Genomic DNA, 17,275 nt, shown 5'->3' on the forward strand with positions numbered 1-17,275 from the left:
GGGAAGGATTTTTCAGTGTAAGATGTTTATATGAATGTCCCGTATTTTTTTCCTGTACCGTATCTGCTACCACTCTTCCTGTTAAAATCTTCCATACCAGAGACATTGGCTAATCAGCCACAGGACTCATCCTGCATTTGCTATCTTGATGCCTTACTAATACCTCTTCCTGGAATGTTTTATAGTTGAATTCAATTCCACAAGCATCTTTGGAATATCTGTTACCTTCTCCTTCAAAGTCCCAACTTCTACCTCCTTCATGGAACCATCCCTGATAATCTGAGACCCATGTGATCTTTTTCACTCTACCCCAGACTCTAATACCATTTTTTACCAAACATTATGTTACCCAGAGCTGTTTACTATCATTTTTAATTGAAATAAAATCCACACAACATAAAATCTACCATTATAACCACTTTAAAGTGGACAATTCTGTGATTTTCAATATATTCATAATGTTGTGCAACTGTCACCACTATCTAATTCCAGAACGTTTTCATTACCCCCAAATAAATTTCATACCCATTAAGTAATCCCCACTGCCTCTTTTCTCCCAGCCCTTGTTAGCAACTAATCTCCGTTTAATTCTCTATGGATTTACCTATTCTCGATGTTTCGCATAAAAGGAATCATACAATATGTGATGTTTTATGTCTAGATTCTTTTACTCAGCATAATGTTTTCAAGGTTCTTCCATACTGAAACATATATCAGAACTTCACTCCTTATTATGGCTGAATAACATGCTGCTAAATATTTACACCCCATTTTGTTTATTCATTCATCTGTTCATGGACATTAGGGTAGTTTCTATTCTTTGTCTATTGTAAATTTTGTGCTGTGAATATTGGTGTATGTAAGTTTTTGTGTGGATGTATGTTTTAATTTCTGTTGAATATTATACCTAGGAGTGGAATTGCTGGATCATATGGTAAGCCTATCTTTTCATATCTGTGCATTTCATTTTTTTCTAAAAGAGAATGAGTTCCTAGGAGCAAGAGTTTTTTAACAGTGTCTGTGCTGCTGCGTTACATTCATTCTCTTGGCAAAGGCATGCTGTGGTGAGTGCGTGCTTTGGTGCTTGGTACTTTCCGAGGCATTACAGTCGGGCTGATTGTCACAGAGTCCTAGCCTGTGATCTGAAAGGTCAGATAGTTCAGCTTTCCATCTAGTAGAAGAATCCTGTATCTAGGGGGTCTGGGCTTTGTATAAACATTCATCTTCAAATGGTATGGCTCAGTTTCTTAAAAATAATTTCTGTTGCATTTTGTGATTACAAAAACAGTATATACTCACTGTAGAAAACTTAAAAGTGCAAGAACATATAAAAAAAGAAACAAAAAATTATCTGTAATTCTATAACTCAAAGATAAACACTGCTAGCATATTCAGTTTCCTTCCAGACCATTTTTTAGTCCAGTACATATGTTTTATGTAATTGAGATCATCCTATATTTATCAAATACCTGTTGTGCATTGTTTCAGATCTCCTCATTGCCAGCCTTGCCTATGCAATATTCAGCCAGTTTCCCACAGGTGTAACCCAACAGTGCCTCACCTCAGGACACAGCTCTTGCTTCTCTGACACAGCAGTGTCAGTGTGACATGACAGAGAACAGCTCAACATATGTGCAACCTAAACGTTTGACCAAAGGTTTTGTTCCTTGGACTTCTGGGAAGGAGTGGAGCAATCAGTTTCCCCTTGTAGTGGCCAACACAGTATTTCATCTTTATGTTCTGTTTCCCTCCTCTGCTCATCCTCCCACTTCTCCACCCTTGCTCTTGGGATCATATTCTTCAATAAACCACCCACACATCAAACTTTGGTATAGATGCTACTTTGGGGAGAACATAGGCTGAGGCACTATATATGGAAGTTTAAACACAGATTTAAACATTATACCATGAGTTTAGGATACATCTGTATATCTATCTACTCCTAAATGTATATATTTTACACACACACAATTAATTTATATATTATAATTTATATATATACTTGTGTATGCACATATATTAATATTGTATATGTATATAACAATATAACTAAAACAGAATAAAATAATAGAAAATCAATGCTATAATTATATAATTTATAAAAAATATTATATATTAATATATGATAAAAATAATTAAAAAATATAGGACTTCATCCCTACTCTCTTCTATGATGTTTCTTTATCTTTCTGTATCAGGGGCTGGAAGCATAGGACAATGTGCCCCAGAAACCTTTGCCAACGTGGTTCTAATTTAGACTCTCTTAGTGATTAGATAGCAGAGAGTAGCAGAAGGTAGCATTGCTCTTGTAGCACTGATGAACTAGTGTGTGTAGGTGAATGTGAAGTTCTGCAGCAGATTCTGTAGATTCACCTGCAGTTCAGATCCTGTGTATGCTTTACTATTTCCCCCAATGGTAACATTTTGCATAATATTACATTAATAGTGATACAATACACTTTTACTCTTCAGAGTCACCAGTTTTACTTGTACTAATTTGTGTGTCTTTATATTTAGCTTTATATAATTTATTAACTTTTAGAGTATACAATTCAATGGTTTTTAGTATATTCACAGAGCTGTACAACCTTAACTACTATCTAATTCCAGTACATTTTCATCAATCCAGAAAGAAACTCTGTACCCATTAGCAGTCAGTCCCCATCTCTCCCTCCAGTTCTAAGTGACCACTAATCTATTTACTCTGTGGTTTTGCCTATTCTGGATGGCATATAAATGGAATCATATAATATGTGGTCTTTGAGGAATAAGACAAAAAATCACTTTTATTCAACATAGTACTGGAGGTCCTAGCCATGGCAATCAGACAACACACAGAGATAAAAGGCATACAAATTGGTAAGGAAGAAGTAAAACTATCCCTATTTGCAGAGCACAATGTACTGTATATTTAGAATACCCTAAAGACTCCACCAAAAAACTATTAGAACTCATAACTGGATTCAGCAAAGTTGCAGGACACAAATTAATACACAGAAATCTATTGCTTTCCTATACACTAATGATAAACTAGCAGAAAGAGAAATCAAGAAAACAACTCCATTTACAATGGCATCAAAAAGCATAAAATACGTAGGAATAAACCTAACCAAGGAGGTGAAAGACCTGTATTCTGAAAACTATAAAACCCTGATGAAATAAATTAAGGAAGACACAAATAAAAGGATATCTATTCCATGCTTATGGATGGGAAGAATTAATATTGTCAAAATGGCCATCCTACCCAAAACAATATTTTTCAATGAACTAGAGCAAATAATCCTAAAATTCATATGGAACCATGAAAGACCATGAATAGCCAAAGCAATCTTGAGAAAGAACAAAGCTGGGTTTATTTCCCACCCCCCACCCCCACCCACTTCATGCTATACTATAAAGCTACAGTAATCAAAACAGTGTGGTACTGACACAAGAATGGTGTGCCCATAGATCAATGGAACATAAAAGAGAGCCCAGATATAAACTCATGCATATGTGGTCAGTTAAAATATGATAAAGGATCCATGAATATACAATGGGGAAATGACAGTGTCTTCAATAACTGGTGTTGGAAAACCTGGACAGCTACATGCAAGAAAATGAACTGGATGAATCCCATACACATAAGTAAACTCAAAATGGACTAAAGACCTAAATGTAAGACATGAAACCATAAAACGCTAAGAAAAAAACATAGGCAAAAATCTCTTGAACATAAGCATAAACAATTTTTTTCTGGCATATCTCCCTGGGCAAGGGAAACAAAATAAAAAATGAACAAGTGGGACTATATCAAACTAAAAAGCTTCTGTACAGCAAAGGACACCATCAACAGAGCAAAAAGGAAATATATTGTATGGGAGAATATATTTATAAATGATTTATCCAATAAGGGATTAACCTCCAAAATATATAAAGAATTCAAAGGACTCAACACTTAGAAACCAAATAACCTGATTAAAAAGTGGGTGGAGGACCTGAACAGACATTTATCCAAAGAAGAAATACAAATGGCCAACAGGCACATGATGAAAAGATGCTCCACGTTGCTAATTATCAGGGAAATGGAAATCGAAACCACAGTGAGATATATCTCACATTAGTTAGAATGGCCACTATCCAAAAGACAAAAAATAACAAGTGTTGGGTAGGATGTGAAGAAAAGGGAACCCTCCTACACTGTTGGGAATGTCAATTGGTGTAGTCATTGTGGAAGGCAGTATGGTGGTTCCTCATAAAACTAAAAATAGAAATATCATTTGATCCAGTAATTCCACTTCTAGGAATTTACCCAAAGAAAGCAAAATCCCTGATTTGAAAAGATATGTGCACCCCTATGTTTATTGCTGCATTATTTACAATAGCCAATATATGGAAGCAACTTAAGTGTCCATGAATAAATGAATGGATAATGAAAATGTGGCACATATACACAGTGAAATATTATTCACCCATAAAAAATGAAGTTCTGCTATTTGCAACAACATGGATAGATCTAAAGGGTATTATGCTAAGTGAGATATGCCAAGTGGAGAAAGACAAATACCATATGATTTCACTTATTTGTGGAATTGAGGAGCAAAACAAAACAAAATGAACAAAACAGCAGTAGATTCAGATGTTGAGAAGTAACTGGTTGTTGGTTGTTACCATGGGGGAGCGTTTGGGTGGGTGGTTGAGAGGGAGAGAAAGGGGCACAAAAATTGTCAGTCAGAATATAAGTTGGTCACAGGGATGGTAGGGAAGCATGAGGAATACAGCTAATGGTTCACCTTTCTGTGTTGACAGATAGTAACCGTACTAGTTGGGGTAGGGATTTAATAATCCCTGTAACTTAACTGTTGAACCACTGTGCTGTATACTTGAAACCAATACAATATATTATTGTACATCAACTTTACTTCAATTAAAAAATATGTAGTCTTTGTGACTTGTTTATTTCACTTAGCATAAGTAACATTTTCAAGATTCATTCATTTTATAGCACTCCCCAGTATTTCATTCCTTTTTGTTGCAGAGTAATCTTCTATTGTATGGATATGCACCTATTTTATCCATTCATTAGATGATAGTATTTGGGTTGTTTCCAGTTTTGGAAACTTGATTAAGCTGCTATGAACATTGATGTGCAAGTTTTTGTGTGAACCTATTTCATTTCTTTCTGGTGTATGCCTATGAGTACAATTCTGAGTCATACAGTAACTCTATGTTTAACATTTTGAAGGGCTTCCAAACTGTTTCCAAAATACCATTTCATTCCTACCAGCAATGTTTGAAGGTTCCAGTTTTTCTACATCCTAGGCAAAACTTGTTATTGTCTATCTTTTTTATCTATACAGTTTTATTACATTTGTAGCTCTGTATTCACAACCAAGTCAAGATATGGGAGTCCCATCCCCACAAGGATCCCTCATTACGTCTTTTATAACGATATCCATCTCCCCTCTATGACATTTCCCTCTTCCCACCAACCACTGGCAATCACTAATTTGTTCTCCATTCCTGAAATTTCATCATTTCAAAAATGTTATATAAACGGGATCATATGTTAAGTAGCCTCGTGGAACTGACTTTTTTTCACTCAGAATAATTCCCTGAAAATTCATCCAAGTGGTTGCATGTATCAATAGTTCATTTCTTTTCATTGCTGAGTAGTGTTCTGTGGTCTGGATGCACCATGGTTTGTTAAAGTATTCATCCATTTTGGGACAACTGGGTTGTTTACAGTTGTTTTCCTATTATGAATAATGCTATTATAAACATGCATGTGTAAGTTTTTGTGTAACTGTAAGTCTTCATTCCTCTGGAGTTATTGCCCAAGAGTGTGATTTCTAGGTTATACAGTCAATGAATGTTTGGTTTTGTAAGAAATTGCCGAGCTGTTTTCCAAAGTAGCTGTACTATTTTATATTCTCACCTACCATGTATGAGTAATCCAGTTTCTCTGCATCTTCACTAGCATTTTGTGTTGTCACTCTCTTGTTTATTGGTCTTTAATCCTTGTTTACTGTATCTTTCTCTCTGCAAAATTTCAAAAGTTTACCTCTTAAGAAGTCCTCTTTTCATATATGGCAGTGACTTTTATGTTATGGTTAGGGAAATCCTTTTCACTCTGAAAAATACTTTTTGTTCCTTTATAGAGAGGCAACGTAGGATAGAGTAGCTAAGAATGGTTGGAATGCTTTTTGTAGAGAGAGATGCTCCATTCCAGTTTGGCCCCACCACTTGCTGCAGTGTCCATTTTGGTATGCTCCTCTAAACTGTTCTCTTTTGTTGAATGATATCTCCTGCCCTTCAACTGTTACTTAGGTGATGTTTTTTTATGCTGTTTCATCCTGGCCAGTCTCTACTGGAAGTTCTCCAATGTGGCAATGTTTGTCTCAAGATGACATACCCAGACTGAGCATTTCACTTCAGATACGTTTTGACAGGACAGAGAAAGCGGCTCTTAACTCAAGTTGTTCTTGCACACTATCAATGTCCTCCAAGATCTCAGTGACTTCTGGAGGCAGCTGTGTTGACCCTGTCTGTGTCCATTATTAAACTTGTGAGAGCAAGACCCTATCATTTTCACATAAACTATTATTAAATTGCTCACTTCCATTCTATATCTTTGCTTGCTGTTTAATGATTGTTATCTATTCCTGAGATAGTTCCCTTGATTAATATATTAAGGACTCTATTTATTCATATGAATGCTTTTCACCTTAAAGCTTATTTTGTTTAATAAAAATATTGCTGTATAAGAAATTTTCTGCCAAGATTTTTTTGCATTCTTTTTGCCTTTAAATTATTTTCAATATTCCAAAATTTTTAGGTTTATCTCCTGTATATAGTATATCACTGTTTTTTTAAAATCCTATTTTACACTCTGAATTTTAACAGATGAGCTTATTCATTCATATTTGTTGAGAAAACTGACATAATTGAACTCATCAGTGCTATTTTGTACCCTTATTTCATGATTCCTTCTTTGCTGTTTTCTGCTTGATTTTAAAAGTTTCCATTTTTTTTTCATGCTTGCAAATAATAGAGTATAGTTCCAGTTTCTAAGTGCTTATCACTAACAATTTTAACATTCCTTCCTAATTTTTTTAAAGCCCAAATTTATTTAATATTTGTATCCTATTCCCATCCTATATTTTATTTCTTCTGGTTTTCTTTTAACCCTAGGGCAGAAATTTATATTTTAAAAATTATTATTAATCTTATTAGCTTTAGTTCATCCTGCTAACCTGTTGAGTGATTTGGAGGCCCTGACCCCTTCTTTACATTCCTAAGTTCTCTTTCTCTTCTCTATGTTCTCTTCCTGTTTTGTGTCATCTTCAATTTTAATATGCATGAATTTATCCAAATCATAAATAGTAATAGGAATTGTTACTATTATTATTCTAATAACCAGTTAAGCAGTCAGTCCTGGGTTCAGGGACCTATGTTTTCCATTTAGTAACTCCATGATTTGGGAATAGATGGGTAGGGAGTACAACATAAAAATCCACTCTCCTAAATCCTGTGAGTTGTGTCTGACTATGGCCAGCTTTGTCTTCCTTGACTATTACAAGACAATTTAATCACTTTCCCCCAAAGTTCCTATCACTTCCACTTCATCATTCAAGGCTGACTGTTGATTAAAATTAATTGAGGAAAAGCTGCTCCTCTGGTTGCTTCCTCAGCCTTCTAAGTGATGAACTTGTCAGTGATGCAAGACAGGAATCTGTGAGATCCTTAGCCTTTAGATGAACAAGACAGTGGGCCATTGTCTAGATAAGCGTTCTGTATCTGTGATGGGGTGGGGGTGGGGAGAGTAAGCGGACACAAAAAAGCCACACCTCTTTCCGGCATGGTGTGGTGGAATCATGACAAGTGACAGGCAGGAAGCCTGGGCTCTGGCTTTGGCTCTGCGACTGATGGTTATCAAACACCAGGAATTGAAAATTCTGCACATTTATGCACATGCGAAGCTGGTCATGACTTAGCTACCTTGGAGATTTTCCCCATTTTATCTCATTCACTTCTAAAAAACCACTTACGATCTTTTTTATCTTCACTCTTCTGTTGAAACTCCTTGACCAAAACTCCAGAGCCTGTCTTGCGTCCTAATTCTAGGAACCTCTCTTACATTCAGTACCATGGGCTCTCTGCTTCTTCCTGCAATTCCTTTCCTTTTTTGTTTTTCTGCACTGTCCCAATGCCCACCTGCTCTTTTCCTTTGCTGCTGTCTCTCTTTCCTTCCCACTGTTACTTAAGTGTGGAGTACAGCACCAACTGCCTGCTGAGTGTCTTCCTTTTGCTCTAAAAGTCAGTGTGCCCCATGTAGAATTCTTTATATTATACCTAAAAGGAGTTTACCCTTGATTTCTCTGTTTTTCTTAATAGTACTATCATTTCCTCAGTGACACTGACTCACTTCTTGAGTCCCAGAGTTGGGTGCTGAGATGTCTCCAGTCGCCAAATTAAATAAATATGTACTGAGTGCCTGCTGGTGTGCTGGGCTGTAGGCTTTCCCATTGAAGAGCTCAGGGTCTGGAGGATTGGAATGAAGACACCAATGCTGCAACCAACAGGTTCATGTGCTCTGGCAGCCCAGAGACCGGAGGGAGGGGACGATGACCCATAGTCATGGAGGACCTTCCAGGTACCACTTCCTGCACTATGCTCTTCATCTAGATCTTCTCAGCTGAACCTTATGACCCTCTGAGGTATATATTAACAGCCAAGGAAAGGTAAGTTCAGTAAGGTCAAGGTCACATAACTGTTTAATATCTCCTGGAACGAGGGTTCAAAATTGGAGCTGTTATTTTTTCAGGGCACCACATTGCTCCCTGGGCTGTCACAGAGGAGGTGACAAGTGTACGAGTCATTTACAGATGGACTTTTCTCAGTGGTTCATATATAGGAAAGAATTTCTAGCATAGGAAATTAAACTACAAAGGTACTGAGGTCTGAAAGAGTGTGTATTAGAGTTCCCAGGAGAAAGAAGGAACATGCGAGGAGGAGGAAGTTTGGGGAGAAAGAGGATATGGCAGCTTTCAGACATGTTGAGTTTGAGGTGGTTAGAAGCTGTCCACATTGGAGGGTCAGTGAAGAGCTGGAAAAAACTTGAGTTTGGAGACTAAAAAAGAGATAGGGAATTAGAAATTTTAATTCATGTAATTAGCACAAGGTAGGAGTTGGAGTCATGAAGGTGGTAAAAGTATCTAGGGAGGGCGTGTCGGGCCAAAATACAAAAACTGGGGGTAAGGAACTATGGAGAACAGGGTTTAGAGGAAACTGTCAGAGAGACAGGGGAGCAGCAGGAGAGAGCAGGTGATGAAAACCAGAGAAGAGTTTCAAGAAAGTCAAGGCCAACAGGGTTTGCAAAGAGATTATTTGGGATCAGGACTAAAAATAGCAATTGAATCTGTCAACAAGAGGGTCACTGGAGAAATTAGTGAGAACAGTTATAATTCAGAGGTGGGAGAGGGAATTTAAGTTTTAAGGGGTTGGGACATGAGCAGGGGGTGCAGAGCAGAAAAAATATGCTGGTGGGCTAGATTTCTAAGATAAAAATGTCTGAGTTTTTTATGTGGTGTCTCCTCCCATCTTCAAGGCCCAGGTTAAATGCATGTATTAAAATCTCATGTGTTAATGTTCCCTCCACACAGCCCATCCTCTCTGTGTGTTTCCAGGTCATTCTCTCTCCCACAAGGATCACAACCAGATTGTAACCCCAAGCACAGTCCAGACTGTGTTTGTTATTTGAGTACAGCTGCTAGAACTAGCCTGTAAGCCCCTTGAGATGTGGGACCCTCTGGCTAGTGTCACCCGTATCATCCAGCCTTGAACACAGGGGGTGCTCACTAAGCATCATGCACACAAGAGGGACTCAAGAAATATGTGCTGAATTAAGTTATTGAGAGACCAGCATCACAGAAAGCAATGTAAATTCTTGGAATAATTCTGGTGAGGTTTACTTTTTTCTTTTTTGAGGAGAGAGAGTATGCTTAGCAAATGAAATGTAGGTAAGTTTTCTGACTAGATTTTTCTCCCAGGCAGATGGGATCTGTATTCTCAAGTTAGCTCAATCAAGGATTCTTTCAGTACTTTTAAGTATTCGGTGTATATTGAAGCACACAATTAGCATGCATTTCCTTCAGCTTGATGTTTTGCTTAGTTTGTTGAGGTTTTTAAAATTGATTTATCTGGGAGTTTTAACTGTTCATAAGTGAACTTTCAGGGTATCTTAGCAATCTCAGTGTTTTGAACAGATGTGGGGTCATGAAATGGAGAAGAAAGGATGCTAACAAGAAAGAGGGGGAGTATTGCTATACAGTATTCCAGAAAGAAGACTGAATCTAGAGTCAGAACATTTGATTCCTGGTCCCAGCGCTGCTCCTAATTAGCAGTGCTGTCCTACTCAACCACTTCTCTGAGCTGGGTCTCCACATCTGAAAAATGAGGTGGTTAGGCAAGTTGTCTCTGAGATCATCTTTCCTATTTTAACATTTTATGAATCTAAGAAAAACATTTATATAGTCATATTCTACAAAATAATTCTCCTCTCTCTACTCAGGCTCTCTACTTTCCAATATCCATTTGGCAGTGAACACAGAATTATTGAAGGAAAGAAGCTCAAAATTGGCTCTTTACCTCCTCTAGCCCATCTTAATCCTGCCTTGCTGTTATTATAAAGAACTAAATGCAGTTTGGTGGCCCTGGTTTGATTATTGACTCTAAGCTCTGTAGGGAAAGGGCCATGTCTGACCTCCTCTGTGTGTCACCCCTGAACTGCAGTTCTGGAGCCTACACACCGCTCTGCCTGTTTGCTTAACTGACCGTTTGAGTGCTTGGCTGTGTTGAATCTGTGCAGTGACCTGGTGAAGGTGAACTGCTCAGCTTGGCAGGTAATTCATGGTTCCGATTTGTTGTTATTGATTTTGATTATGTACTGTATTTCTATAAATATCCTATGTAGACCCAGAAACTGAAAAGCACATGGGATATATGTAATACATATTATTATATTTTATTTATATCTATATAAATATACATATTTAGGATAAAAAATGAAAACCAGCAGAACAGAAGAAAATCCCCAGCAGTAACTTCATTGTTACCTTTTCTATCATAATTTATATAACAACTTTTGTTGCTTCTGGCTTCCTGATTTCTGAGCAATTTCTCAGTTGGGTTCTGGGAATAAGGTAGGGGTGGGTGGATGGTAAGAACTTTCTTCTTATCTGATGTGACAGGACTGGTTGTTTAATGTAAAGACTAAAAGAGTTAAAAATGATAATCTGAAAAAATGATTCATGTATAGCTCAGACCTTTTACTTCAGTCTAAAAACATGCGAATTCATGTCCTTTTCCCAGTCTTTTGATACGAGGTTGAGGCCTTACTCTCACACACACATTACCAGCCATGCCCAGTTTCTCTCTCTCTAGGTAGAGGGGAAACTTAGACCCTTGTAAAGCGACCTGAGCACAGAACACTTCAAGGTATTTATAGTAAATTTCTCAGGCTTTTACAATCCCTTGCTCCTACCTAATTTAACACAACTTTGGAATCTTTCTATAGTATTCAACCTATTTTTCATAAAAGTATCTCTCTTTTTTTCACTCATATTTCATCAATTTATGTAATATTTACTTATATAATTTCAATACCATGTAAAATTGTTAACAGGCTCAGAATAAATTCAACATTCTCTTGGCAGGCAGAGAGCACAACTGGTGGGTGCAAAAAGCATGAGGGCTTCTACAAGTGGCCTCTTGGCTGTGTGCCTGGATTAGACCATAGGCATCAGACACTGTGGGTTTTTTTTTCTTTTGCATTTGTTTTTTTATTTTATTATGGTATCATTAATATACAATCACATGAACAACATTGTGGTTACTAGATTCCCCCCATTATCAAGTCCCCACTACATACCCCAAGGCACTGTGTTTTGCAGGATAAACTTCTAAGAAGTAGCAGTTCATCTGGTGGTTTGGTTAATGGAGATCCCTTACAAGAGCACTGACTATATTTTTGAAGTATCTCATCAGCCAAAAAGTCAGAAGTATTCTTCATTGTTTGCTGGTTGTGGCCAAAGCTGATTTTTGTCTCATGCTTACCCTGTTGATTGAGCACATTCGTGGGTTGGTTGCCTTCCTTTTATCTCTGTAACCTGCTCATGGGCGTGTGCAGCTGTCTCAGTGCTTATTATGCACTGAGATCACTGAGGTATCATTGTCACCCCTGGGAGGAAATATGTTAGCGCACTTACAAATGGGAGGTAGGTAAGATGCTGAGAATCCAGAATATGATCTGTGGTCCCTGTTCTTAAGAAGGAAGATCTTGGAATCTAATTGGAAAGGAAAGATGCTTGTATGTATGTAGGAACATAGTATCTGGAAAGATAATGGCATGGAGTAATATATGTATATTACTGGATGAGTTGTATAATACAAGAATTCAGATGGACTGAATGTTATAGTTTTAATCATGTTTTACACAAAGGCGTATTTGGATCTAGGTAACATAACTGGTCTTGGACAGGAACATTCTAAGAGTGAACTGACATGGAAATGGATGTCATGGAGACAAATGAGCTCCCTTGCATGTGCTGGGAAAAGCCCAGCCCAGATGGCAGTGTTCTGAGCAGCTGCATGCAGGCCAGAGGTGCTAACACACAGGGTCCTGTCATGGGGCTTCTGGGGGGGCCAGTATCACCATGTTAGGGCAGGCAGGTGAGACAGTCACAGGAGGCAGGGCTCAGGCCACACTGTAGGGGCTCATGGGGGCTGCAGCCAAAAGGTAACTAAGCCCCACACACTGACCGAATTGAGCACTCTTGACATTAGATACTTTACCAGGGAAGAGAGGCATACTTGTTTTGTAACTAAAGTGGCACAAAGTTCACATTCTCCCTTTCTCCTGCTCTTCTAGGAAATGAAACTTTCACAATTTGACCTTTCCCCCTGAGGATGTATGTGACCAGTGGAGTATGTGGTTCCTTTGGAACAAAAATTTGTCTGCTCTGGGCCCCTGACAAGTCACCTGCCTAGGGAAGAACTTAGAGGCACTGTGTGCAGTCTCAGAGTGTCACCCAAAAAGGATGGGTACAGCATGTCATCCTTAATGGGCTTCTCCACGATGAGTTGACCCATAACTCCTGTCCTTCAGAGCGTAACTGGCCAACCCCTCCTCAGAAGCAAAAACAAACGCTTAAGTTTATTTCCTTCTAGACAGAAGAGTGGTTATTTAATTATTATTGTCTTAGCTAGTTTATCTTATTCAACAAAGTCTTTGTCCTGTACTAGATATCAAAACATATTTCTAGTTGAGTCCTGTTGATTCATCTACACTTGAGCTGATTCCTTGTATGTTTTAAAGCAAATCAGAAGCTTGATATCTAATTCTAAACAGTGTTATTATTTCTAAAGTGAAATAGCAATAGTGATAATCAGTAGAAAATGCTTTCACACAGGTAATGTCTGGTTTCCTTTTCCTGAATCTCTCCTGAAGGTGGTCACAAAAAGAATATTAAGAAATTCCCCTATTTTAGGAGCAATTCCAGTCAGGTCTGAGATTAGGTTCTGCTAAAGAATACTAAGCCTAGAAAATTGAACTTTGTTTTCTTTTGTAGCTAATGCCTATGGAATAGTCTGGGTGACCTATGAATGGCAAAGGGGGCCACTTTGCTGGCATCCTCACACCCCCATGGGTGGGGTCACCAGTACTGCACATTCCTGGGGCAACTTGAGGGTCCCATTTACATGTGGGAGTCTGTTGAGTTGTTTCCTTTTTGGTGGTATCTCCGTGAATTTCCCTCTCTGCTGTTAAAAGTGCTCTACATCTGTCTTCCCCATGAGAATATAAGTCCATGACTTTTCATAGATGTGTCCGTAGTGTCTAGAATAGAGTCTTCCCATAGAGGGAACTTCTTAAACACCTGTAGGATGAATGTGTTCTCTCATTGTGTCTGGTGGTATTGCCATCAACCTATGGTCTCTTTGTGTCAAACACACACTAGACAACAGTCAAGATGTCAGTCACTGGGGGGAAAGAAAAGGTTAGGTGAAATCACTGATAGTAGTAAAGCTGGGCCCAAGTGCTGCAGGATTTGGGATACTGGACTGGTTATCAAAGGTGGGTCAGCAAGGATTCTGTTACCAGAACCAGGACTAGAGTTTCAATTCTCTATTACCTCAGACTCTTCAAATCCTGGGGTGGATCCCAGTCTCTACAGTAGAGTCACTGACCCCAAACTAAGAAGGGCTGAGTGTTTCAGGGGCAGGAATTGAGGCAAAGCATGACAGCACTTCATCTCCTGAGCTCCTTTGGTCAGTGCAACGCCTGTGAATCGACTGGAATCAATTGGTCCTTGTGGGGCTGAGTGACAATTTAATTGTTAAATAGCTGAATTGTGGACAAATAATTGTTATTTAAATGTCTTTATTAAGAAAAAATTTTGAATCACCTTATTATCCATTCTGCTTGCCTTTGAAAACTGAGTGCTTAAGAGCAGAAAAAAAACCCTTTTCCTCCCTACACGATTTCCCAGAATACTGTCAGAAGAGAGCACACAACCTCCAAAGAATGAATTTCAGGCACATAAACAGTCACGCAGGCTTGTGGCATGGGGCCTCTCCTCACGTGTACTCCACTACACAGAGGTCTGAGGCATCTGCTGTCCTGTCAATCTTCTCTGCTCCTTGGAATGCAGCTGCTCCCCTTTTCCCCACAGGTTTGGTGTCTCTGTTCCAATGCGATCTGTCTCCCAGCTGTTGAGAGCCCAACCCCTATTGATTTGGCCTGAATTTATTAAACTCCGTCATTAGGGAATTATATATCACAGGGGCACCAAGGCCATATATAGTGAGGCCTGTCCTGCATTTCCAACTTCCCCTCTGTGTTTGCACCTCTCTCTGCCCAGAATGTTTTTGTTTCTCTGAATTTCCGAATCACCAGCTTATAAAGTGCCCATTTCTCTTTCCCAGTTGCCCCCTTAGGTTGTTTATAATAGGTCCAGGAGGAAATGTTCATTCAAATCAGAGAGATTATGTCAGAGAGAGTTTGGCAATGCTATTCAGAATGGAAACCTGTGACACCGAAAAAATAAAAAGTGCTGAGCAAGGGCTGCAGTGTAAGGTGACTATTGAGCATGTGGCAGCCAAGAGGAAAGTCTGGGGGCATTATTGAATGTGTGATGCAGAGCATTAGGAATTGATTGTTTTTGTGTGAAAGAATTATGTAAGAAAAAGCAAGTTAAAAAATTTTATTGTCACCCATTTTTTACCAGGGCTAAAATAATTAAATGAATTCTCTTTTGAGAAATATGACAAAGAAGTAGACACTTGGGGGAAATGAAAGCTTTCTGCTTGATATTGTCCAATCAACACAAACTCCAGGGGTCCCTGCTCAATGAAAAATTTCAAAAGACCTCTGGCGTCCTCACAAGCTTTCTGAAAATCTTAACATAAATTCTATAGCAACTGATGGATTTGTTTGCTCTAGAGCACTGGCAGTGTGATTCTACATTTAAAAGGACCTTGGGACATGTGCCCAGGACACAGGTGGATAGATCCCTTGTTTCCAGAAGTATTAACGGTGCCAGTAATAATTCAGAAATTGCTGGGACTAATGTGCTACCTTCAAATTGGGATGGCTGTTTCCCATAGACTATTTCAGTTTTCAGATCTGCAAAACTCCTTACTGGCTTAAAATGGAAGATGTCCTATTTTTAGGACACCAAGTCTGATAATATTCAGTATCATAACCTCTGCTCACCCATCCCTCAGCCCTCAGAGGTGCTTCTCCTCCAAGCTACAGCCTCTCAGTGTGTGCCCTTGCCACCGACCTAAGCCCTCAGGCCTATAACCTCTGTGACCACTTGGGTTCCTCTGTCTTCCTTAGTCCTCACACCTGTCTATCACCAAGTTTCTTCTCAAATATCTGTTGAATCCAGTTTCTTCCCATCAGCCTAGTGCAAGCTGCTTCTCTCTCTTCTATACTACTGCAGGAGTTGCTAGTGTCCTTGCCTGCTATCCGGCGACTCCCCCACCCCAAGTCTTCCTACAGCAACCTCTGTGATCGTTAGTAATGCAAACTGTTGATGTCAAATCCCCCACTTGAGATATTTTGTGGCTTGAAATCCCATATCCTCAACATGGCTTTCAGCGTTCTGCTTGACCTAGCCCCTCCCTGCATCTCCAGCCTCATCCTATTCCATCTCTAGTTTCTTGCCACACTGGCTCTCCTTCAGCAATGTGCCAGGCTCTTTCCTGCCCTTAGTCCTTCGCAGATGTACTTTTGTCTGCTGGAAACACTTTCCCATTCTCCCTTCTCCTCTTCACCTCGCCAACTCCCATTCAGCTGGAAAACTCAGCTTAGATTTCTCCATGGCATCCTCCCTATCAGGCTAGCTACAGTGGGATCGCTTGCTTTAAGCCTTTGTAAAGTACTGTACTTCGGAGGAGCACAAATCTCTCTGACTGCTAATGCCTGTTGGGTTGTACGTTGAGGGTAGGGGTGAGGTCCTTCTTGTTCACAGGACCTGGAGCAGATCGGATGTGCGGTAAACATTTCATTCATGAGGAATCAGAAATGATTGATCAGCCTTCAATAAATGTGTTTTACATGTAGAGGAAGCCCAAGTCAACAAAGCAAAATGCAGGGCAGAGGCCCGACCTACTCAGGATAGATCAGTCCACGGGGATGTGACGGTGACTTTGATTTATGCTAATTTGATTACCAAAGTGAATTCCCCAGGGGAAGTAACAGCAAGACCCATTAGTCCCATATATATATATTTAACATGAATGTGACATCTGCATGCTGGGTAAGTTTGGTTTTAACTAGTCTCTCTGTGCTAATCCTTTTGGGGTCATTTGTGCTCGGATGGAAATGAAAATGTAGTTGTCTTCCAGGCTGTGCCCTTTTTAATTTTTTTAATGTATTTTTCAGAGTCTCTGTCTTTCTTCTCTATTTCCATATGCTTTTCAAACAAACACATACAAGGATGTTTTTGTGGGGTAGAAATGGCTTAGAGGCATGCATTTATACTGTTTTGGTACTTACTCTTCTCAAAGCATTTCTTGGTAACATGTTGAAATTTACAACCACTCCAAGTCATCATTCCTTTCAGAAAATTTGCTGAGCAAAAAAATCCGAGAAAAAGATGAAAAAGTTTGTTGGCCTGCCACATAGTCTAGCTCTAGAATTGCTCTTGCTGACTTGCCTTGGGCTGAATCTCAAACTCTATATTTATGAAACTTTGCCACTATAAAAATGACCAGGCGGGAAATGGCA

Source organism: Manis javanica, chromosome 7, assembly GCF_040802235.1.
Source record: "Manis javanica isolate MJ-LG chromosome 7, MJ_LKY, whole genome shotgun sequence".
Taxonomy (NCBI): Eukaryota; Metazoa; Chordata; class Mammalia; order Pholidota; family Manidae; genus Manis; species Manis javanica.